Below are 24353 nucleotides of genomic sequence, written 5' to 3' on the forward strand. Positions count from 1 at the left end.
AGTAGAGATAGGGCAAGAGAAGGAAACCAAAAACTTGAGTGTGTTTGATGTGCTCACTGTATTGCAAATAAATATAGTAATCTTAAACTGGGCTTGGCCACTATGGAATGGGGACTAAGAAGTAGTGAAGAGGTCTGGTAGAGATGAACCAGTTTGGGTTGTAATACACATATGCATGGAAACAACACAAGGAATCTCCCTATATAGCTATCTTTATCTCAAACTGGAAAAAATGCCATGTTTTTCTTGTTATCTTTTATGAGTTTTCTTCTAACAAAATCAGCAAGAGGGGAGAACAGGTTCTGCCTGGAGGCGAGAAGTCATCCAAATAATGTATACACATGTAAGTAAAAAGTAAATGCAAAATTGAAAAAAAAAAGAAGTGAAGCTTGAAGATATGACTTTGTTAGCACCTCAGAAAGACTAAAATGCTACTTACAGGTACTCTGCAAGACAAAAGGGCTCCTAAGAATCTTTTCTTTTTTTCTTTTATTCATATGTGCATGCAATGTTTTCTTAATGATAATTTTTTCACAGCAATTTGACTCCTCTCAGTCCAAGGTAGAAAAGGCCTGATTAGAAAAGAGAAGTGGGTGTGAATTTTATACCCTGGAATAAATTATTTTGATATGTATGTATACTAGCATGGTCTGTAAGGGAAAGAAACAATGGAGTCCTACAACCCCCAAATCTCCTAAGGTAGGAGCAAGCACACGGAAAAGCTGAACTACTTAACTGTTTAAACATATAGGAAACCAGTGCAACACAAAGGACAAAGCTAAGAGTTCAGAGGGGAGAACCACAAGCCAGAGAACCATCCACAAGGAATAGAAGTAACTTCCAATGAAGGCATCGACTATGTGTGCCTACCTAGATTTCAGAGTTATGAAGGACCAGTGACTACTATGTGCCTTTTTGTAAATTATTGTGTACTAATTATACAAAGGGGTTTCACTATAATATTTCACACATATAGATGTTATTCTTTGATCATAGAAACCCTCTATTGCTCTCTTTTCCATATATGTTTGTGTGTATATATATATATATTACATAATGTATATATGCACTTATTTTAGGTCTAAATTCTGCATATGAGAGAAAACATGTGACCTTTGTCCTTCTGAATCTGACTTATTTTGCTTAATGTTATGTTCTAGAGTTCCATCCATTTTTTTTTTTTTGCAAATGACATATTTCATTTTTCTTTATGGTTGAATGATACTCCATTGTGTTTATATACCACATTTCCTCTGATCAGTTGAAGAACACCTAAGCTGATTCCATAACTTGGCTATTGTAAACAGTGCTGCAATCATCATGGATGTGCTGGTGTCTCTATTGTATCCTGACTTACATTCCTTCACCTGTATGCCCAAAAGTGGTATTGCTAGGTATTCTGGGCCTTTTGTTTTGCCCCATCTTTGAAATGGAAGTGTACATTTAATTCCCTGTCTTATCATTATATACTAAGTATGTGGGGGAAAAAACCCTTCTATTTTAATTTTAAGTAATTTAGTTCAAGTAATTTACTTCTATGGAACCTGAACCACACTTCCATATTATTTTTATAATTCCAGTAAGTACAATATTTATCAAACATGTCTTCAACTGTTTTGCTATGTATTGTGAAACAAATTACAGTATTCTGCAGCCAGAAATTCTATGCAGAGTTTGAAGAAACAATCAGATAGTGTTTCATTTATAACTCTATAATGAAGAACTAGCAAACCAGAACTTATGGATGACATCTCACCAGACTTTCTGCATGGAAAGTGACAGACACTAGTTGTGCTGCTTAAAGTGGTTGAATTTCATTTTCAGAAAACTATTCCTGACATCTAATCATGCCAATATAAACATCAAAACAAAATATATTCTAACCAACCACAGGTATCAGAAAAGCAACAAGGATTACACATATGTTTTTTATGCCAGCACACAAGGGTTTAAAACAGTTCTGAAAGTGAAGTTAGCTGTCTTGAAGTGAAGCGAATAAAACAAAATCAGTATTGACCATTTACAATATCTGACCCTTGTGGAGATGGTGAGAATTTGTTGTAGTGCAGCTACACACCGTACAATTCAGGCAAGTTTGTTTTTTCACTTGGATGCAGATTGCAAAATCATTGCTGTGAGAAAAGGACTGAGGAAGATTTTAACAGCGACCTTCACCTGACTGCTTCACTGGCATGCTCTGAATTTTTACACTAGATTTCAGCTGCTATCACCATGAAAAACTGCTGATTCCAAGGGAATCAGCAAATGCCTTTGCTGTGGTACAGTCTACTACTCATTTTGTCATCAGATCACTTTTGTTCTCTACAACCTGTTGATATTTTCACTGCCACAACGATCTATTCCCTGCAGCTACTGTTTAACAGAATTAGAGAACTCCTGATCTGTCACATCACTCACAACTGGGATGCCATGGGCTCCTATGCAGTAACTGAAGGTGATCGCTGGAAATTTTTCTTGGCCTGCTGTGTCCCATATTTGAATCTTGATTGTTTTCCCATCGAACTCTATAGTTCTGATTTTGAAATCCACAGCAATTGTGCTGATACAGCATTCCGCATGTGTATCCTCTGCAGATCTAAGACGGAGGCAGAGCTTTCCAACCCCAGAGTAGCCAATCAGAAGTAATTTGAACAGCAGTCTTCCTGATTCATGCGGGATGCAGCCACCTCTGCCCTTGCTGCTGCAGACTCTGCCCTGAGCTGCCAGGGTAATGAAGAAGGGAATGAGACGCCATTCCTGCAGAGCAAACCATGTTCCTCACTCTGACCACTTAGAACACAATCAGCAGCTGCCGCCATTCAGCTATCGCTTCCACTCAAAATCCGTTTACTTCTCATTTAGACCATGACTTCTGTTTTTTTTAAATCTTTTTATTTTAGGTGACTTTTTTTTTTTTTAGTTTGCATTATTTGTATTACTTGAAGATAGAACATGTGATGAAATCATTCAGGGCCCTACAAAGGGGTCAAAGTGTACTTTACGTGGGAGGGAAGTATAAATAATTGTGGGCAAAAGGTAGTATGTTAGTAAGATTTTCATCACTTTATAGTACCTGGGCCAGCTAACTTTACAAAATAAGAGGTTCATTTAGCAGGGCATGGCTCTGGGATCAGCTTCGTTCTGGGAAGGGTCCTCTTGATTACAGCACATTCTAGCAGATGACAGTGGTAGCAAGGCCTGTGGGAGAGAAAGAGCACATCTCAAACTGAAAGCCAGAAAGAGCCAGATGGGGCAGACTTAAGGCTTTTAAAACCTTGGATAGGTAGCAAAGGGAGGATCCTGCCTTAACTACCTTAATCCCTTTTTAAGGGCATGCCCCATGTGGTCTTAAGGACCTCCCTCTAGGCCCCATCTTTTAAAGGTTCCACAGCGTCCCAATTCTTCCACCCTGAGGACCAAGCTTCCAACCACATGAACAGTTTGGGACACCCAAACCATATGCAAACCATAAAAGTCCTACTTCAAGAAATTAAGGCTGACTGCATATTTTTCAGTTTCCTGAACTGGTCCAGGGACTATTTATGCATGGAAAGTGACAGAAGTCAATCTCAGCAAGGTCTAGAAGATCCTGGCCACTTTTTCTTTTGCGCTTTTGAAGAGCTTTGGTTGCATTTTAAGAAGCCTACTACATAACTAAAGAGAATATGTTGATAGATGAGCAGGGGTGAGGTTCAGACAGCACATGAAGAAAAGAGAAGCCAGGCTGTTCCAGGGCCCCTATCCCTCTCCACATGACTGGCTCTAGCTGCAATCTGACAGCAAATTCAGGAGCCACAAAAAAGTCGGCAGAACAACTTCCAGGTTGTGTCTTCACAAGCAATAGAGCTATGACAGAAAAGAAATTGTGGTTGTTTTAATCACTAAGTTCTTTGGTGGTTTATTATATAGGAACAAATAGCTGGAATGCTCTCTCAGCATTATCACTTAACATTGTTTGAAAAATTCTCACCAATGTAAATTGTTGAAAAAAAGTTATAATAAATATCAAAAATGAGAAGGAAAAGGCTCAATTATTATTCTTTTTATATATGATGATTGTATGACTGGAAAATTTAAGTGAAGAGATTGATATTTGGTAAGTTCTGAGAATTATTACATAAAAATTATTAGCTTTTCTATCTTAAAACAACCAGTTAGAAATGTGATAGAATAATGCCATTCACTAAAATAATTAAAAGATAAAATATCTATAGAAAAGCTTAAGAAATTAAAAATGTTCACATGAATTAATTTTAGAATTGTTTTATGATATAAAAGGAGCAATAAATTTAACATACATTCTGCTGTATTAAAATACTCAAAAGTTTAAGTTTCAACTCTTCATCTAGTAATCAATGAATGAAATATGATTCATGTAAAAATACTAATACAAATTTATACAAATGTGAAAAAATTTTAGTTTATTCTTCTGGATAAACAGCCAAAAGAAAATATCAAAATCTACTACACAAAGTAGTGTTTAAGAAGGTCAAGAAGAACAACTGTATTTTAAAACACAGCCCCAAAACTAGAGTAATGATTTATATTTTCGAGAAAGGCTAAACAGTGAGAGTGAAATCCATTGAAAAATATAGTAAATGTGGGAAAGCTTTTTTAGCACCTAGTATTGTAACAACTGCCTAACATTTAAAAAAAATTTATTATTGTTGTACTGGGAGTACATTGTGACATTTAAAAAATATATCATAGCTCAGTTCACCCCTCCTCTCCCCACCTTCCTGGAATAGTTTCAGTAGGTGTCATTTTTCCATTTACATACATGTGTATATAATATTTTCACCATATGAACCTCCTACACCCTTCCCTTAGGTCCTCCCACCTCCCACTGATACCAATCCCCGCCCCCAGACAGGACCTGTTTTCCCTTCTTATTCTCCATTTTTATTTAAAAAAAATGACATTTTTGTATGTTTAACATAGCTATACAGGGTGTTTCATTGTGACTTATATACATATGTATTATAAGCCGAATTGGTTCATTTCCTCTATTTTTCTTCTTTCTATCTTAATCCCCTTCTTACAGTGATTTCAACAGATTTAAAAATTCTATATTCATTCTTGTATAGAGAGTACATCAACCATGTTCACCTTCTTAACTTCTTTCTTTTATCATCCCTCTCTTATATGTGACCTCCTCTTAGTATGACCTATTTTTCATAATATTGCTTGAATTTATATTAGGTCTATGTTCCACATATGAGAGAAAACACGCAGCCTTTGGCTTTCTGAACCTGGCTAACTACTTAAGATGAAGTTCTCTAGTTTCATCCATTGTACCTGCAAATGGGAAAATTTCATTCTTCTTTATGGCTGAATAAAATTTCATTGTATATCAATACCACAGTTTTTAGCCATTCATCAGTTGTGGAACACTTTGACTGTATCCATAACTTAGAATGCTGAAGTAAACATGGGTGTGTGAAGGTGCCTTTATTGTAACCTGACTTAAACATTCCTCCAGGTATATCCCTAGGAGTGGTATTACTGGATCATCTGCCAGTTGTATTTTTAGTTCTTTAAGGAGTCTCCATATTGTTTTCCTTAGTGATTGTACTAATTTACATTTCTATCAACAGTGAATGAGGATTCCTTTTCCCCACCTCTTTGGCAACATTTGTTGCTGTTTGTGTTCTTGATGATAGCCATTCTAACAAGAGTTAGGTAGAATCTTAATGTGGTTTTGATTTGCATTTTCTTTATGACCAGGGATGTTGAGCATTTCATGTGTGTTTTGGGCATTTTGTCTTCTTTCATTGAAAAACCTCTGTTCATCAACAGACTAACAATAAAGTTATATCCTTACTTCTCTTTTGATACTAAAATTTCAGTTGACTCAGAAATATAAATATTTACTAAAGAAACTGTAAGAAAAGTTTTGTTGCAAATTTTCAAGTAGAATGATCTCTCAGAACTTGAAATAAAATCTAAGGAAGGGTATAGTAAAATCGCCCCAAATTAAAATTCAGATAATCTTCAATTTAGTAATTCAGTTCAGACATTTATTCTATAGTTATATTGATATAAGTAAGAAAAATACAGTTGTGTTTTTTATAAGTTTGTAAAAGCATTATAAAATATTCCTTATGGCTTTGTTTTGAAAAGGAACAAATTTAAAACAATATAAATGTCAATCATTATAAGAGATATTCAGCAAATTTTTTGTTTAGTAAAATACAGTGCAGCTCCTTAAGTTAAAAAACTCTGTATTTAAACAGAGAATGATATGCTCATGATATGTAAAAAATGGACACAGAAAATTATACAATTATTCCTTTTGTATAAAAATAACATAGTGTTAGTGTATGATGACATATTCTATAAGGATTAATGATAAATAGTTTAGTTTTTGGAACACTATTAATCCATGAATGATCCCTTTGGGAATTTTATTTTTATTTTACTTTTGTTCTGTTTTAGTTCCTTCTCCCTAACTTCATTACTTTCTCTTGCATTTCCAACTTTTTCCTATCTAATTTAAATATCCTCTGGCTTCTTCCTTCAGTATTATGTCTCCAAATTGCCCCCAACTGATGTATAGATATAGTTTCTTCTTTCTTTATTTACTTATAATATTTAATTATTTTAAATTTCCACATTATTTAATCATTTCTGTATCAGTTTACATTGATGTTTCCAACTCTTCATTACTAAAATAATGCAGAAAAGATGATCTTCCCTGTGGTACTTGTTCAAGGTTGAGAGAAGTCTTTAACAGTACAATGTGGGAGTCGTGCTGTTGGGCCGTGGAGCATATTCATATCTGATCCATGCTTCCAACCTTCTCCAGAATGTCTGGCCGACCAGGTTCTGCTGTAATCAGCAGGGCATAAGGAAGTACCTCTTCATTGTACCCTTGCCAACTCCTGGCTATAATTTACTTTTAAATTCGCTCATTTGATAGCGTAAATAGATGTGTTTAAATGTTCATCTCTTCCCTGTCTAATTTTTGATACTGTTTCTATACTATACCATCCTCTCATGGATCATCTTATCCCAGGTTCCACTCTGCTCTGAGAGTCTATCTGTTCTTGTGCCTACATCTTTTGCTATAATAATTTTGATATTTTATATTGATAAGGTAACTCAGTGGTCAACTATTTTTTTGTATCCAAAAATTATCTTATCTATCAAAATCTTTCACATTTATTTTAAATATTTTCAACTAAATCCCTAAAACTAGTATCAAAATTCATAAAATTTATGAATTAGTGCAAAATTTATAAATTTATAATTTTCAATTTTTAAAGCAGGTGACAGAGTACATATGCCATTATACACATCTTCTTCTCTATAGAATAGTTTTAGAATTATCTATATACTTTTTATGTACATAATGACTGTTGTTAATTACTATGCACATTTTTGGATGAGGCTCATATAAATTTTCCCTAATACTATCATTGTATTCGTTAACTATTATAGTAGAAAACTATTGCCTATTCTTATTAATCTTATGTCTGAGAATATTCTGAACATTATATTAATTTAAATATTATTTCTCTGTATGTTCTATGTAAAATATTATATCAGCAGAGGATAATGAAAATTTTGTTTTTCTTTTCAGTGTTTCTGTGTAATTGCCTCAGCCAGACCTTTAGCTCAAAGTATCACATGAAGTGCTGCTGGAGTTTTAAATTATACTAAGAATACATTTCTTGTAGGTTTCTGTGAAATATAATTTTATGGCTAAGAGATATCTTGCCCATATATTCTAAGAAGTTTCTACAAACATAAATGTATTAGGTCAAAAAAAATCTTCACCTACCTCCAATTCCTCTACACAAGTTTTCTTCTTTTATGCTAACAGTATGTGTTATTAATTAATCTTCATAATGCTATATCATTCTTACATTCTTGGAATAAACTTTGGACATAATTAATTAGATTTTAATAAATTGAAAGATTTACTTGGATGATTTTAGATTTAGAATTTTTGCAGACATATTTATAAGTAAACTTAATTTTCATTAATTGAACTATTCCTATGAACAAACTTTAGTATCAAGCTATACTAGCTTCTAAATGAGTCCTAATCTCTGCAATTAATATGTATTCCTGATTCATTTCACTAATATTTTTTATCAAGATGTTAAAGCTTACAAATAACATTATTTTTGTCTTAAACTATAAGATGATAGCATCATGCTTTAACTTCCTTTTGACTTTTCTTTCTATATATTTATGATCTCTTCCTTTCCATTTTTTAAATTTAGTCCAAGGAAGGAAGCCAGGAAGTTGAACTTCATTCTATATCTGTTGAGAAATAAGAAAAGAAAGCTTAAACAAAAGTATAATTTGAATTGTCAAGTAAAATTATAACTATTTTTATCTTTCATTATAAATACATTTTAATTTTACTTAAAGTACAAGCTGTGATTTGTACAAAAGGTACATTCTACATAACATGCTTTAAGATGATTTGGACATAAACTTGTGCAATGTTTCCATATGTCTCAAGATATATTTTCATAGGAAAAGTAGTGACTTACAAATTTTGACATGCATTCCAGTGAATATTGTTATTTCAATCATATGCAGACTTAGTTTCTCCCCACAATTGTGCAAGAGAAAGTAGACTAATTGGTAATTCACATGACTTTGAGCATTCAATTATAAATACACTTATGTCAAAATAAACCACACGGTTAATTTCCAATGTCATTATTTAGCTCTTACTGTCTTCATAGTATACAGACTGAGTGATTCACATGGGGGAGATAGCACTTAGAGACTATATCCAGAAATCATTTTGGCAGTAGGGAAAAAGAATTTGCTGATCTTTGTAATGCAATCTTCTAAATCAGTTGTTGATGAATTTAGTAACAAAATTATTGTATACATAGTTTTTAGGATAATAAAATAAATGTACTAATAAATCTGAAAATATCCTGAGCTCGATAGAAAAGATAACAGGTATTAAAGCTATCGTGTTAATCAAATCATTGCCTTTCATAGTTCTAAGCAAAAATATAATTAAATAATAGATTTAAAAATTACCTTAAAAGGAACACACCATACTAGGAGACAAATATACAAACATTAGCATATGCTTTTGGAAATCATCTTAAAATACCCATTGGGTTGAACAGTAAAATATGAAATGACTTTTCTCTTATTGACAGATCACTTTAGTGATGATTTGGAACACAATGGGTAAATATCTGGATATTTCATCCATAGACAGCAATAGAGTTTCTTTGACATTGAAAAGAATTAGGATGTTTTCACCTATGGAAGTTCTTTTCTAATTTTCACATGCTCTTCCCTTAGGTATTGATTAATGGAATTATGATTGATTAATTGACTTGCAAAGAAGAATGAAAGAATGAATACATACATATATATATATATATTTATATATTAGTGAGAGACACAATTTTTCTCAAGGAAAATACAATTTTTACCCTTTTTGGATATAATTGAAGCAGCTAAATTGGATAAGTATATATCTGTAATTTTTACATCTACTTAGATCAAAAAATATTTATATCTGGGTTGATTATTTGATCCATGCCATGATAAGAATATGTCTATAAATATTTTATCATGATAGACTAAATATATCCAAAGGGTAACTCAGTTTTAGTTTATTTGGAAATCTACTCCTTAAAGATAAAAAGAAAAGCTAGAGGAGAAAGTGTTAAAAGGAAGCAACTAACTCTTCTTTAAAAGATAATACTTTGGGAACTTAAAACTTATATCACCAATCTCAAAGATTTTTAAGTGATACTCGTGATTCTATAATATGCTTTAAAATTGCTCACACTTAAGAAACCTGGTGCATGTTTGCTACCAGGCACTGGTGGCCCACGTCTGTAATACTAGCTAATCAGGAGGCAGAGATATGGAGGATTGTGGTTCTATGCCTTCCCAGGCAAATAGTTCACAAGACTCTATCTCGAAAAAACCCTTCACAATAAAGGACTGGTGGAGTGGCTCAAGGCGTAAGCCCTGAGTTCAAGCCCTAGTACAGAAAAAAAACAAGCAAACAAACAAACAAGGCAAACATGGAAAAATATATTAGGAAGGTAGTTGAGTGATTAATTTTCATAAAATCCTCTTAGGTGCATATATCATATAAAAGTAGTAACTGGTAACAGCAGTTCCATTTTTTAAAAAAAATTGTGGAAACTACTAATAATTACACATTACATCTTGGTGGGCAAGTTAAATAACTCTTTTAAAATACATTTGGAGAGTCCCTTTGCACTAGATGGCTGTAAAATTTTACTCATTTAATATCCTTTCTTTGCTGAATGGTTTAAAAACTCCATGTGGTTTTTCTATCTGCAAAGCTAACTGAACTTGTCATAAAACTTTATGCATAATAATCTCTCAGGAATTCTAGTCATCTCTAAAAATGAAAAGGATGACAATTCCACTTTTCTGCAATACTACCATTTTAAATAATGCAAGTACTTTTACATGTTTTATACCCTACTCAATGTAATGTAACTGGATAAAACTTTTCCCAGAACTTCTCCAAGTTCTCAAAATTAGAAACAAGCACTCACAACATCTTAGTCTCCACACAGAAAAGTAACAATTATATTCAAGTGACATGTTCTGAAATTAGGACAACTAATGATGAACCACACTGCATAATTTTATAAAGAGAGATATTTGTAAGTCTGATTAGGTTTAAAACAAAACAACCACTGATGGAAATACTTGTATCTCTAAAAAGATACATGAAAATTCATTTAACTTGTCCAAATGCTCATTTTATACCACCTGACAAATTTTTTTGTGCTGTAAAGTGGCCTCAAAATGTGCTATTGATGTAATTAAACATGTAGATACAACTCAGAACTAAGGCTTTAACAATCTCATAAAGGTAACATTAAAAGCAATAGTAAATTTATAGAGTGATGTCATTTTGAATCTTTTATATCTACTAGCCACTTTACTCTGCAAATAAGAAGCAACTGAACAAATGAACAAATGCCTAAATTTCTTCAACTTTTCTAGGGAAGGTCCAGATGAACTATTTCTGGATATTTGACAACTTTGCATGCCAAATGTGATTCTCCACAATATCCTATAAAAAAGAAAAGAAATAAATTCCACATTTAGGAGAATGTGTGAATTTTTATTAGAGTATAACTGTTGGGCTGAGGTAGAATTTACTGAGATGGGCTATATGAATTTCTGTGTTCAATTAGCTGGATGTAAGAGCTTGAGAGTATTTTTAGATAAGATTAACATTTAAATCAGTGGACTTGGATGCTATACATATGGGTGGGCCTCATTCAATCAAGCCAAGACAAAACAAAGACCAACCTCTTTTGGACAAGAAGGCCCTCTGATAGCAGCTGTTGTTTGTACTTGAAAAGCAACCAAGCCTTTCCCAAATCTCTTGCAAGCTGAACCATAATGAAGATTTCAGACCTGCCAGTCTCCAAAAATCACATAAGCCATTTTTAAATTAAATCTCCTTCTGTATAAACACATAACTTTGTTCTGTTCTGTTTCTCTAGAGAATCACAATGAATTTGAACTGCTCACTGGTCCTTTGCAAACCTTACTGATCCTCAAGGCCATTTTAATTCTGGATATTCTAAAGCAAGAGAGTCTATAAGAAGGAGCTCAAAGAACATCTTCCTTCCTGGAAACTTCACAGCTCTTCATTTCCTTTCATCTTCTTGCCATCTCTGTGTTTCATGTGGCATTCTTTTAGCTACTTCAGACCTTTACTTTGTAGACGAATGCCTGTGGGAATCAGGTAAGCAATGAGGGTGAGTAAAGATGCTTCAGTACACCCATATTTCATATATGCATGAAACAAAAAGTATACTTTGTTTTCTTAATTCGTGTGACCCTCTACTTTCTTTTGTTTTCTCTCTTTTGATAGAGACATAAGAATAGGTAATGTTTCTGTGGTTTAAAAGGAACAATAATATAAGCATGATGATGCAAGGCAACTACCTTGGCCTCAAGTAGACAGTGGGGACCATGTACTATGGGAAACTGACAACTGCATGCTATTTACTGTTAGCTTTATATTTACAAAATGTTAAGTTGTTAAAAATTGACTCTTTCATAGACTGTTCACAAGATTTTATGCCTTCTATTTTAAATAAGTTATTGTTGTCCACACCATAAAATTAATACCAATATGTCATATGGTCACAACACTTCGTTTATTGCAGTTGTATCAGATGGATTTTGGAAACTTAATTACTCATTGTATTTTTCAGCAAATTGAAGCAGAATCCAATTATTTCCTTCAGCCATCTCCTGCAGAGGTGACATGGTTCTTGGTTTTATTAATGAGCAGTTTTCTTGCTTATCTCCAACATTTAATTCTCATCTAGCATGGCCACCTTTTTTAAAAAATTAAATCTTCTTTTAATAAGTAAAAAAATAATTTTGGGCAATTTTCAAAGTGTTGAGTTTCAAAAACTTTATAAGTGTGATTCTAAAAAGTAATTTCTGTTCATAGATATCTAAAAGATTTTAAGTCCATACATTAATTTTTAAAAACCGAATACTATGATATATTATTTTGAACATATACATAATTTGATTTGGGGAATATAATATTAGTATCTCTCTGCTTTGAAAGACATCTTAAGAATTAAGCTTACTCAAATATTGTATTGCACTCATGATAAATTCTGAGAATTTAAGGCCATTGTAAAGGTTCAGTGGAGAATGATCTACATAAAGTGTTAAACATCTTACTCTTACTTTAGAAGTCATTTGGCACTGTTTCTCTTCTTCCTTTCCCTTTCCTCCCTCCCTTCTCTTATCCTATCCAGTGGTCTCCTCTCCTCTCCTCTCCTCTCCCTTCCCCTCCCTTCTCTCCCTTCCCTCTTTTCTCTCATTTCTTATTTTTTCCATTGCTGTTCATTTATTTTACCCTTTCTGCACTATAAAACACTTCTTCTCTCACTGATAGTTGACAAACTCGAAGCCAAATTTGTGTTCTACCATATGCAATGTGTTTTCAGAATCAAATTAATAAGAATTTCTTCATATTTCTTTTTAGTTTTCCTTAACTTCATCATTCTCAGTTACAGAATATGTACATAGGTATTTGTCTTTTAAGATGTACTCAGTTCTGGGGAAAGTAGAGTATAAGGAATATGACTCCTTAGAGTCATAAACTCTAAGGAGGTGATATTAGTATATTAAAACTGGTCGCACGAGAAAATGAGAAAAAAAAATCCCTATGTGAACACAAGAGTACTTCCCTATTCAAAGACAAATTCAAACCACTGTAAAATATTATTTTAGAACTCCAAACCTAACTACAAACATCCTTGAAGTAAATTCAAGCTGTGAAAGTATTGAATACTTTCTTCTCAGTGTGTGAAAAGCAAACAACTATGATAAATAAGTCTATATATGAATAAATAAATCATTTCATTACTACAAACTTATGTTTCCTTTACATAATTGTCACATTTCTTTTGCAACTTTAATCACTCTAGCTAAAAGTGGAATAATTATAAACCATGAAAAAAATCCTCAGTTATCTAATCCATCTACACATTGATGCCATTTTAACATTAGTCTCTTATTGCCACATATCCAAAAAACAAATGTTTTGAAACTTTTGTCACAAATTTGTTTCCCTACTTGTCTTTTGTGATATTATCTATTATGTTTTCTTTGCCTCTCCCTTTTGTTTTAAGCTCCATATCCAATATCATCAAATCCTTTTTGCCTTTTCTGATCTATTATCTGGACCATTGAAATAGCATACTAACCAATCTCTCTGCTTCCTAGTTTGTTTCTTACAAATTATTCTCCATTAGGAGAATAATAGTAGTTGTTTTCCAAAAGAAAATTCATTTTGAAAAGTAAAATACTTGCTCTGTTCTCAGTGGAGAAATTATTAAAGGTTATATAGTGAAAAGTTGATCTCTTACAGATCTACATGCTTCCCTCTCCTCCTAGATATCATTCTTCTTTGATATTTAGTTTAAAATTTAAGTAAAACTTGTTAGCAAATGTAAATGCAGATTTTTGTGTATTTTATTTATTTATTTTGAAATAGCACACTGGTTAGCAATGAATTTGTGCTTAGAAATTCTCTTATTTATACATATAGTGCACCTTCCTTTTTCTTTTACGACTGCCTTATGTACAATTGCCTGGTTGTAATGTCACTTACATGTCCTTTAACATGGTGTAAATATATATAGTATGTTGCAACATCTTATATTATACATGATGCTATAATCCTGTAATGTTCATAATATTTTAAAAGATTGATCCTGTTTTAAAGGATATTACCATCTAAAACTTCCTTGGTTATGCTCAATTTGGCTTCCAAAGAGTTGTACCAATTTATTCTCAGTAATGGAGGAGAAAGCCTATTTTCACACACACTCATGACAGAGTGTGTTATCCCATTTTTTTTGTATTGTTGTCAGAGTCTTTTCTAGGTGTGAGGTGTTCAGTATTAGTTTTGAGTAAATTTACAAATACCTGTTCAGATTTACTTTAGATGAGCTCAGATTTACTTTAGATGAGCAGGCTCCTAATGGATTACTAAATCTAAGTCTGTATGTCAGTAAATGGAAGGGACATAGGGGTGGAGACAACATGAATATGTGTGGACTGATGGAGGAAGGAGGCATTTCAATTCAGATGGTGCTGGCAACAGGAAAAGACTAAATAGGCCCAGGCATTTTCGTTCCCTGAATTTGAGGGAAGCAAAATCAGATATATCTTTTATCACTTTTATTCCAATAGCAGCCACAAAAAGGTAAGGATGTGGGGACAGAAAAGACCTATATTTGCTTTTGAGAAAATTAATTTCTTAAACAATAGCCAGTAGTATTTATAAAAATGCACCAAATTCCAAGGCCTGAGCTAATTCTTTACAATTATGGTCTTATGTTATATTTCGCAATTACTGTATAAGGCAGGCAACATTGTTAAATCCATTTCGCAGATGTAGATACTGACTCCAAGAGCGATTAAGTCACAGAGTATGCCACAAATACTAAAACTACACATGCATATAATTTCCTATGTCAGGAAAGGTAAAACATTCAAGCATTCATTAACCATTGTTAAGCTATTAGAGTTGTTGCATTGTTTTTCTTCCTATGATACATTGTATTTCATAAGATTTTGATTCAATGTCAACCTGCTTTGATAGCAAATATACTCCATAATTGCCTATATTCCATTTTGTGAATGTGAAGAGCAGTGGAGTTATCAAACTAAGTCCACCATCATTTACCTTACTTCAACAGGCAGAATAAATTGTGTGTTTTAAATTTCCTGTTTCATAAAAACAAAAAATGATCTGACAGTTGATATAGATTTATATTTCTTTTGTGAATGTGTGTATTCACTGGGAGATAATTATATTTTCATCTGATCCTTTTTAATATAGCTATTCTTATCCTATGTCATGCCATGCTTTTTTATTACATATTTTGTGGTAATTTAATATCAGTTGTTAGTATGCTTTAGTCTGGGAAGATTCCCAAAATTTCAGATTTCATATCTAGCAATCACGGGTTTAATATATTACTGACTCGTTTGTTGTACTCTGAATTTTTTTTTTTCTATTTAAGAGGCACAGTGTTTGACAAAATGGAAATGATGAGAATTCAAGTTTTCTGTTACATTGTTAGAAATATTTAGAGATCTGTTAATTTTGAAAAATATGCCTTTTCATGGTAATTTGTGACATGTATAGAAAGCAGATAATTTTTCTTCATGGATTATTTTTAATATTTTGGCATCATTATTTTAAATTTCAATATATAAAATGATAATGTTAAAGTGGTTTCTAAAACCTACCCAAATGTTGTAAATAATAGAAAATCAAAGTGATGCTGCATACAACTAAATAGTGCAAAGAAAAAGATGTTAAAAATAAGAGTTTGGTTCAAATACTGACTTTCATGAATGTGCTTTTCAATAATTTAAGATGTTTCTACCTACTTGAACATGGAAGGGTGGGATAGAATCTGCTTTTTTGAAGAAGAGAAGGGTTGTCTCCTACTCGCATATCCTGGCAATTTAAAACCATGTTGGAGAAGTACACATTCCAGTGTAAATCACACTTTTTCCTCTGACCCCTATCATCATTATACTAATAAAATTAGATTTTCTTTTTAAAAATACCATAGACCCTTGAAGGTAAAAGAGAAAAGGAAGATTTTTCATAAACCCTCCTGCAACCTGAGACATCTATGTGAATGTCCTGGGAAGTCTTCCTGAAAGATCTGAGGAGCCATTATTCTTGAGTCCCAACATGCAGCATGGAGGAGACCTCCTCCAAAGATGACTGCCGTCTCCAAAGGGTAGGTAGGACTGCTTTTGCAGTTCCATCCTAGCTTCCTGTTAACCATCATTCAAAAGAAGAAGCCACTGGGAGCTTGGTAACCCCATGAGGGAATTTTATGAATATCTATGACAATGGGAACAAACTACATAATTTATTTTTTACTTTATCATGACCATTTTCTCCCTAGTATGCTATAATATATGTTTTATTTTAATTTTATAATTGATTATTTTCAAGTTATTTTAAGACATTTAAAAGCTTTTATCTGTCATGTGACTAGTAACCTAAGTACCATATTAAGCATTTTTATTTATTCTATCACAAAGGATATAGTTAGGGAATATAAGCCGTGAGAATAATTTGAGCAGGGAGAATTTATCATAAAGCATTATTACCTGATAGCAATGGTTTAGCTACTAAAAGGGGATGAAAAAGAACTACAGGAAATGATGCACTTTCACAAGACTGAGATTCAGAACTGATTGCATAGGGTGTGGCTATGGTCTGTTGGGTGGCAGAAAAACTTGCTGGCTGCTTTCCTTCTACCCCAACCAAGGCTGATTCAGAGCTGATCCACAGTGTGGTACTAGCAAAACAAAAAAACACAACTTGTTGGAGGTGAGCACCACTGTGTGTCTTCCCCTTAGAGAGCTGGAAGTCATGCTTAAGAGAGGAACTATCAGAAACAGAGCATCTTTCTTCCTGCAGTATCTCTTTGAGGCTATCTATGGACAAAGCATAATATGTTGCCAGCTAGATAATTAAATGTTCACAAGTTCCAGCTCTAATGTTACAAAACAGGCCAATGAAGGATGTGTATTAGAATCTCATATTTTCAGGTTTTTAGCACAAGTATTGCCATAATTCATTCACACTCAATGAGGCAAACCATTCCCAAGTGACAGAGTATAGAGTTAAATCAGATACTACCATGGGTGGGGGGACAATTGCTGCAATTTCTTTTACTTAAAATGAATTCCTTAATCAGTAGAAATGTGGCATAGAATTCTACAAGGGAGGATTATGCATTTGGAGTCTGTGAATGTTGATGTTCACAAAGGCAGCTCCATATATAAAGCTTGTGTGTCTATTCCAGTGAGGTGAATCTGCCCTTGCCATGAGAAGAGGTCCATACAGCCAAATGGCAATCGGGCAAATGTGTGGTATATCTGGGAATAATGCCTCTTCAGCTGGCTTTAAAATGCTGCATATTTATATTTGGCATTGAGTAGTGGGTGTGTATATATAAATATAGAGATGAAGACAGATACAAATAAAAGAATTAAGAAGTGCTAAATCTGGTAAGGTTAAACAGAGGAATGGGAAACCCTAAAGGCTGTGTACTGGAAGGGGGAAAAAGTAAAAGCAAAAACTTGATAGCAGAAAGTTGAGAAAAGAGACTAGTAGGGTTTTTCTAGAAAGAAAAGATGTGTGTTTTGTTAGTAAAGTCCTTCTTCCAGCTCCCCAGAAAAATACTAAGAAAAGTAGTTCCTGATCTTGTCTGAGAGAAGATAAGGAGATTAAAGGGACATAGGGAGAAAGACTGCATGGGCTGTTACCAAATACAAAAGCCTGATGTTTTTATAGAGAAAGCATCAATGGCCTCTAAGTCTTAAACAGAAATTCTGAGAAAAAATACACTATGATCTATTTGCAGACGTTCCAACATTAGCAGTTTGTTTGGATGTTCTATTGCTTTTGTCTAACTCTGTACCCTGCCCTGGGACACTGGAGAAGGTAGAAGGGAAGAAAACAGAGAAGAAAAGTCAAAGAGACATATGTTGGGAAGGGAGAAGATGCAAAATAAAACAAATGAACAAATGAGATCAATGATCCACATCTCTGATGGGAAAAAGTAAAAAAATGGAAAAAGTAAAAACTAAAATAATTCACCGTGTATACTGGCCATCTGAGACATGTAAATAAAGATGTGGATTAGCCTTTTATGGCAGACATCACTCCCAGTACAAATTCATGACAGGCCTTCCCATTATTAAAAGGAAATAGTCCTGATAATTTGCAAAAAGGTGACTGTGAAGGTTATGTCTTCGACTGGCAGTTGCAGATTGGTTTGTCTGCAGTAGTACTAGCTCTGAGTAAAGGATATATAGCAGTGGCACTTCCTCACTGCAGCTACCACCTGATTGTCAACAGTTTCCCTGGGTCTTCATCTCCTCCTACCTTTCTTGGATAAAATTTTATTTTTAATATCACATGTCTAGAAACAAATGGTTACATTTTCTTTACTTGCTCTCTCCTAATGTCTCTTCCCTCTGAACTTTTGTCAGGAAACTTTAATAATTAAATCAGTAATAAGGAATACAGCCACCATATATTGCTGGAGTTGATTGAATAAGTATCAGTAATATTCAGAATAGTGCTTTGAAAAAGACAGTTTCAGTTTAATGCCTCATAGAGTAATTTTTATTAATTTTAAAACCAGTTTTGCTATTTATGTCACTTTATTAATAATAAATCTGAAATAATATCTTCATCTTCAAATCAATTATTTTGGTCTTTTGTAATTAACAGCGAATAATTCTGTTATATTTTTAAGAAGTCAAAATGAAAAAATTACTGGGTATTCAATTATATAGTATTTAATAATTATAAGTAAAAATACTAGTCAATTTAAAGTATATAAGATACTAAATACCAAAATTACCAGTTTTCATATGGGAAACTATTTTTAAATAATTTTCTATAATTCTTAGGGGATTCGTACTTTGGAGAAACAGCATAACACATTTCAAAAGAAACTTGATCGAATTCTATCAAAATGAATGTTGACACTCAATGATTTATAACTTAAGTCACATTATTCACTTTGGTTTTGCAATTCTACTTGCAAATGCATAATAATATATTTCACAAGGTTACTAAAAAAATTGAGAAAAATACCAAAACAAAAATAAAATCCCTAGCACTGTGCTAGGCACATATACGTGCTAAGTAAATAAAAGTTATATGTTGCTCAGACAAATTTAGCAAAGGATATGAGAAAACCTCAGCAGAGTATAATTTATGACTCTCTAAAGAAAATCTAGACGTATTTTAGCTACTACAATGCTAGAGTTAATAGACTGTGTGACATTCAATATGTAACCACTCCGTGTATGAGGATAAAAATAGTACCTATTTCATAAAACTATTATGTGGAACAAAGACATTCATAACCACAAACCCTAGTGTGTGGGGCAGGACTTGGATTCTGAAAAGTGTATAATTATATACAGGTGATAGACAGATTTATTAAATGAATTATTTAAAGTAACGGTAGAAATTTCACTCCTCAATAAATATATGATATAATGAAACTCTATCAAAATAACCTTTTATCCTTGTATATTTCTAGATTAAGAACTATTCTGTAAATCACTCATCCCATTTATGTATATTTATGATCTGGTTTATCTAGAGTAGGTTTAATTGTCCCTGTTCTTAACTAGACTGCTGCTACCTAAGATATACTACTGGGGCCCAATGCATCAGTATTATGCAGAATATTAGGCTCCATCCCTGAACAACCGACTCACAATCTGCATTCCAACAGGTTCACCAGGTGTTTTGAAAGACTACTTGAAAATATTCCATGTCACTAACATCCTATTTTTATTAAAAAAAAAAAAAGCATACAAAATTAGAACAAACTCCATATAATTTTATTTGTATGGCCATTTCTGTTTAAACAGCAGATAAAGCATATATAAATTCAAATTTTATGATTAATATTTTCTTTTATAGATGTGACTTTTTTGATTTTTGTTTTTTATGTTTTCTCCAATAAATAAAATAAAATAAATATCTTTTATCATTACTGGTAGTCATTGTTTGGGTTTCTTGAGGATATTTTTATACTTTTTTGCTTTTAATGGGAAATAAAGGAAAGGGACAAATAAACTTGCTTTCATATATCTGAGGTCATGCATAATTGTTGGAATCAGAATTAAAGACTACTGGAGGAAATAGGGCTGTCCAAAATGAATGAAAGTTCTTTACAATACAGTATCTTGAAAGGAAAGAAATGATGGCAATATGTTAATAGATTTGACAGCATACTTGACACTTTTGACCCAGAGGTCACTGGTCCTGTGAATGATGAAGTCCACTGGCTTGAAGTTTGAAAGGAAGAAGGATTTACATGACTTGTCCTGGAGAATCATATTATCCACTGGAATTCTTGGTCTCTAGGCCTGTCACGTCTTAGATATGTGAAGTCAGTCCAGGATTTTACTATTCAGAAACATGTGGCGTAGAATTATCACAGATTCCACCCACACGCACACAGGTAACATACAGCTTCCTGAGCAGCTATGGCAATGTGGTTGACCTGCACCATGGAATCATGCAGACCTTTGAAATTTTATGTTACTGAGAATTTGATGAAGAACTAAAATTCCTGCCGATACCTGATAGTTAATGGGATTTAAAATATTTTAGAACCTTTATGTCATTTCTCTTTTAAGAAATTGATTTTTTGAGAAAAAATCATGTGGGAAGAAATCCCACTAGTCCATACTTCATATACTTAAAAAAAGGCCAAGCACCCTTTAAAAAATGATTCTTGATGTTAGACACTCATAGCATACCAGTTCTGGGTACCATGAAGTTTTCAATTATTACCTTGCATAATATAATTATTTAAAATAATTAGGCTGGAGGGAATGAGGCAAAGATTAGCACTGAGCCACTCTGTGTCATTCCACACATTTTCTCTTCTTTCTTGAAGGGTCAGCACCTATTTCTTGGCATCTGCCCCACCTCCTATCTCAACTTGCTGAAAACAAGAAACACATGCACTCACACACATACTGACTTGAAAACAGGAAGGCTGGGGAAAGGAAGCAGAAAAAGCAGTGCTCCCTAATTTTCTAGTAATACTCAAATGATGCTATTTCTCTAAAGTTATATGCATGTCTATGTTATACATATATGTATATATGTTTGTTATGCCTAATATAGAAAAATACTAAGGGCATTCAATTCACATAGACCTCATTTAGAATCTTAACCCTCATATGATGCAACACAAACGCGTGACTTATGCTTTTATCATCCTCAATGTCATCATCTTTAAAATTGTAATTATACCAAAACTACTTAATAAGTCTATTCTAAAGATAAAATTGGCTAATGCTGTTTAAACAGGACTTGAGACACAGATATTGGTATGCTTGTTTAGGTGATTCTTTTCCCTCCAGTGCTTCCCAACTCTCTCATCCAGACCACACATTTTTCCTTCTCATGATTTGCATGGTGACTCAGAATATCTTCATTTTTGTCAAGGAACAAAAATGGTGTCACACTTAAGGTTAACCAATATGTATATGAACATATTTGAAGGAAAGGCATAGGGCTAAGAAGTTGGCAAAGAAATAAGTTTTAGTAAGATGTAGCACTACAACCTTCATAGTCCCAGGAAAGAATTCTCTGCTTATAACATAAACTTAGCTGGACGGCCAGCTAAAGACAAGGAGGCTTGAGTTGCAGTTAAAAGGCCCTCCTTTTAACTACATAGCTTGGGTTCAACAGAAATTTCCCAGGTCAAAGCCATCTTGCATAAGATTGCTTTTATCTTTTATCTTGTGTGCTTGTGGGTCAAGTTTATTAATGACCAGGGTATGTTAATCACATGGGTTTCTCTCCCATTCACATTGGCAAATCTATAGCATGAATTATAGTCATAGCTATAGATTTCCAGGTGTGTGAAACTTTGCTCATAGAACTGTAACTCAGAAGAATGAATGAATGAGTGAATTTTAATGAATTCCCCAAAATTAGAACAGGGATAATTGATAAACATAACAAAAGATATTGCTTGGTATTTGCCAAAATACCTGTTGGGAACTGAAGCAGCATTTTTCATGGAGCCACAGTTACTGCATGAGAAAGACATTGTGGCATTCAGTTTGTCACAGTGGCACTAATTTATAGCTGCACACTGGTGAGAGTTGATGACATTTATAATATTGTGGATCAAACAGCATGTCTGACATTTCAGGTTTTCAGTAAATTTTTCAGCCTCCCTCATTTTGATAAGTATTATCTTTCCAATGCAATGGACAGAAAAATGTTTCATCAACTATAGATAATGAATCAGTAGAATTTAACAACTACTGTGTTGTATCAGGTGCTATTATGGACATGTTGTGATCTGTGATTGTCATAAAGTCCAAAATTCTTGGACTTTTGTCATAAAGTCCAAAAGTAAGTACAAATTACTTTGTAGTTGATAAAAGTGTTTTCATATATATTGCCATTTTTAATAATTTTTGTGAAGACAGAGTCTCACTATGTAGCTCAACCTGGCCTCAAACTCGCTATCCTGCCTCAGCCTCCCAAGTGTTAGATTATAAGCATGCACTATGACACCTAGCTGTTTAAATATTTTTAATAGCCTTCAATTAAGTTTTGCTTTCTAAATTTTATAGAAGTGATTAGCAATCATAGGTAAGAAAATATATAAAATTTGGAAATAGTTTTGAAAATATATTAATTATCAGACAGTAGGAATATGTATTCACATATTTTCAAAATAAGAGAAGACAAAAGTAGCATTTCTAAAATTAATATAAATTCATGTTTTTTTATTAATGTAGTCAAAAATTTTCCAAAAAATGTCAGATATAAAACATCATAAAACTCTGATTTAACAGAGTTTAACAGTATGTTTCTTGCATTTGAAATTAATTTCACAGAAGATGCTAAGTGGATAAAAAGAAAAAATAGCTAAATTTTAATAATATATAAATATATATTTATAATTATTTGGGAGATTGTCATTAGAATCAAAGTCTGAATTTTTCTTAACATCTCCATGAGTGGGAAAATTAATTGGTAAATATTTCTAGACTTAAAAAAACTGTACTAAATCTAGTCAAGTCCTAATGAAGTAGATATGAAGTTACTATAATAAAATTCCACTTATAACCAAATATGCATTAGTGGATTAGAAAAATGAATCCCAAACAATATTCAGTGGAATAGCCAATACAAATTTTCAAACATAAGACAAATATATGTTTGCAATGCATGTAAATAACAAAAGAAAGCTGATCCAAGAGTTTTCCTGCAAAAACATCCCTTTCTGACTTAGACACCTGTTTCATTTAAGTTGACACCAATCATTTTGATGGGTCCATTATGCTTTTATTTGGAGACAAAACCTAAAAACGTATCTAATTCTATCATGGGGTAGGGGAGGAAGTGAAGGATACGGTTTAAAGAGAAATAAGCAATCTGCTTATGTAGAGAATTGACTTAAGGTACTTGATTTCTTCTTAAATAAGTCAATACGCATTAAGCTAACCACACACTAATTTAGTTAGAGTAGAAAATGGTAATAACTGCTTTTGAAAACAATTGCATTAACTAAGAAGGACAATCATTATGTTGCTAAATAATAATCTAAGTTACAGGTTTTAATTATCATTGTGTTATGATTTTGATTGATATTATATTATTTAACTCTACTTTTAAAATATGTAATTTAAGTATTTAAAAAATTCTATTCCAGAAAAATCTATTAGTAATCAATAAACCAATGATTTCTTAAACTAAAGTACAATTTACTACCCAACTACTTAATGACTTTTCCTTTTTTTTTTCACAGGAAGCAGGGAGTTTACTATGCTAGTGGACACAGGAGACATAATTTCTCAAAGCCCTGAGCCCCAATCTGTGTCAGGAGCTGGGCTAAATACAGAGTTTGTCTTCCAGCCCCCTACAGAATGTGGTCACAGTTACAGGAACCATTGCAGATTAGCTGGAGGCTTGCCTTGCAATTTTGCAGAACTAGGAGAAAGCTGCCTATGGACTCAGAGTGGGGGAACTACCAGACACAGTAAATCCCAGAAAAATAGCCAAGCTGGCCCCAACATTCCCCTCTTTGAAGCTTTGACATTTTATTTGTCAAAATGAGTCATCCTTCATTTTAGGGATGGGATTTACTTTTTGGTAACCTTGTAATATAATTGTGTGTTTGATTTCCATTCCACTATGGCTTCTATCAGGGTTGATATGGACTGCATGACCGGTGAGAGCAAGCCCTGGAGTGTAAGACAGCCCA

The 24353-nt window shown here is 33.1% G+C and overlaps 1 pseudogene; it reads left to right on the forward strand.

Annotated features, from left to right (window-relative positions):
- Nucleotides 1–2670: 2670 nt before the first annotated feature.
- Nucleotides 2671–24353, forward strand: part of LOC109701689 (large ribosomal subunit protein uL15 pseudogene) — a 92535-nt pseudogene continuing 70852 nt past the window's right edge.

This window comes from Castor canadensis, chromosome 5 (assembly GCF_047511655.1).
Source record: "Castor canadensis chromosome 5, mCasCan1.hap1v2, whole genome shotgun sequence".
Taxonomy (NCBI): Eukaryota; Metazoa; Chordata; class Mammalia; order Rodentia; family Castoridae; genus Castor; species Castor canadensis.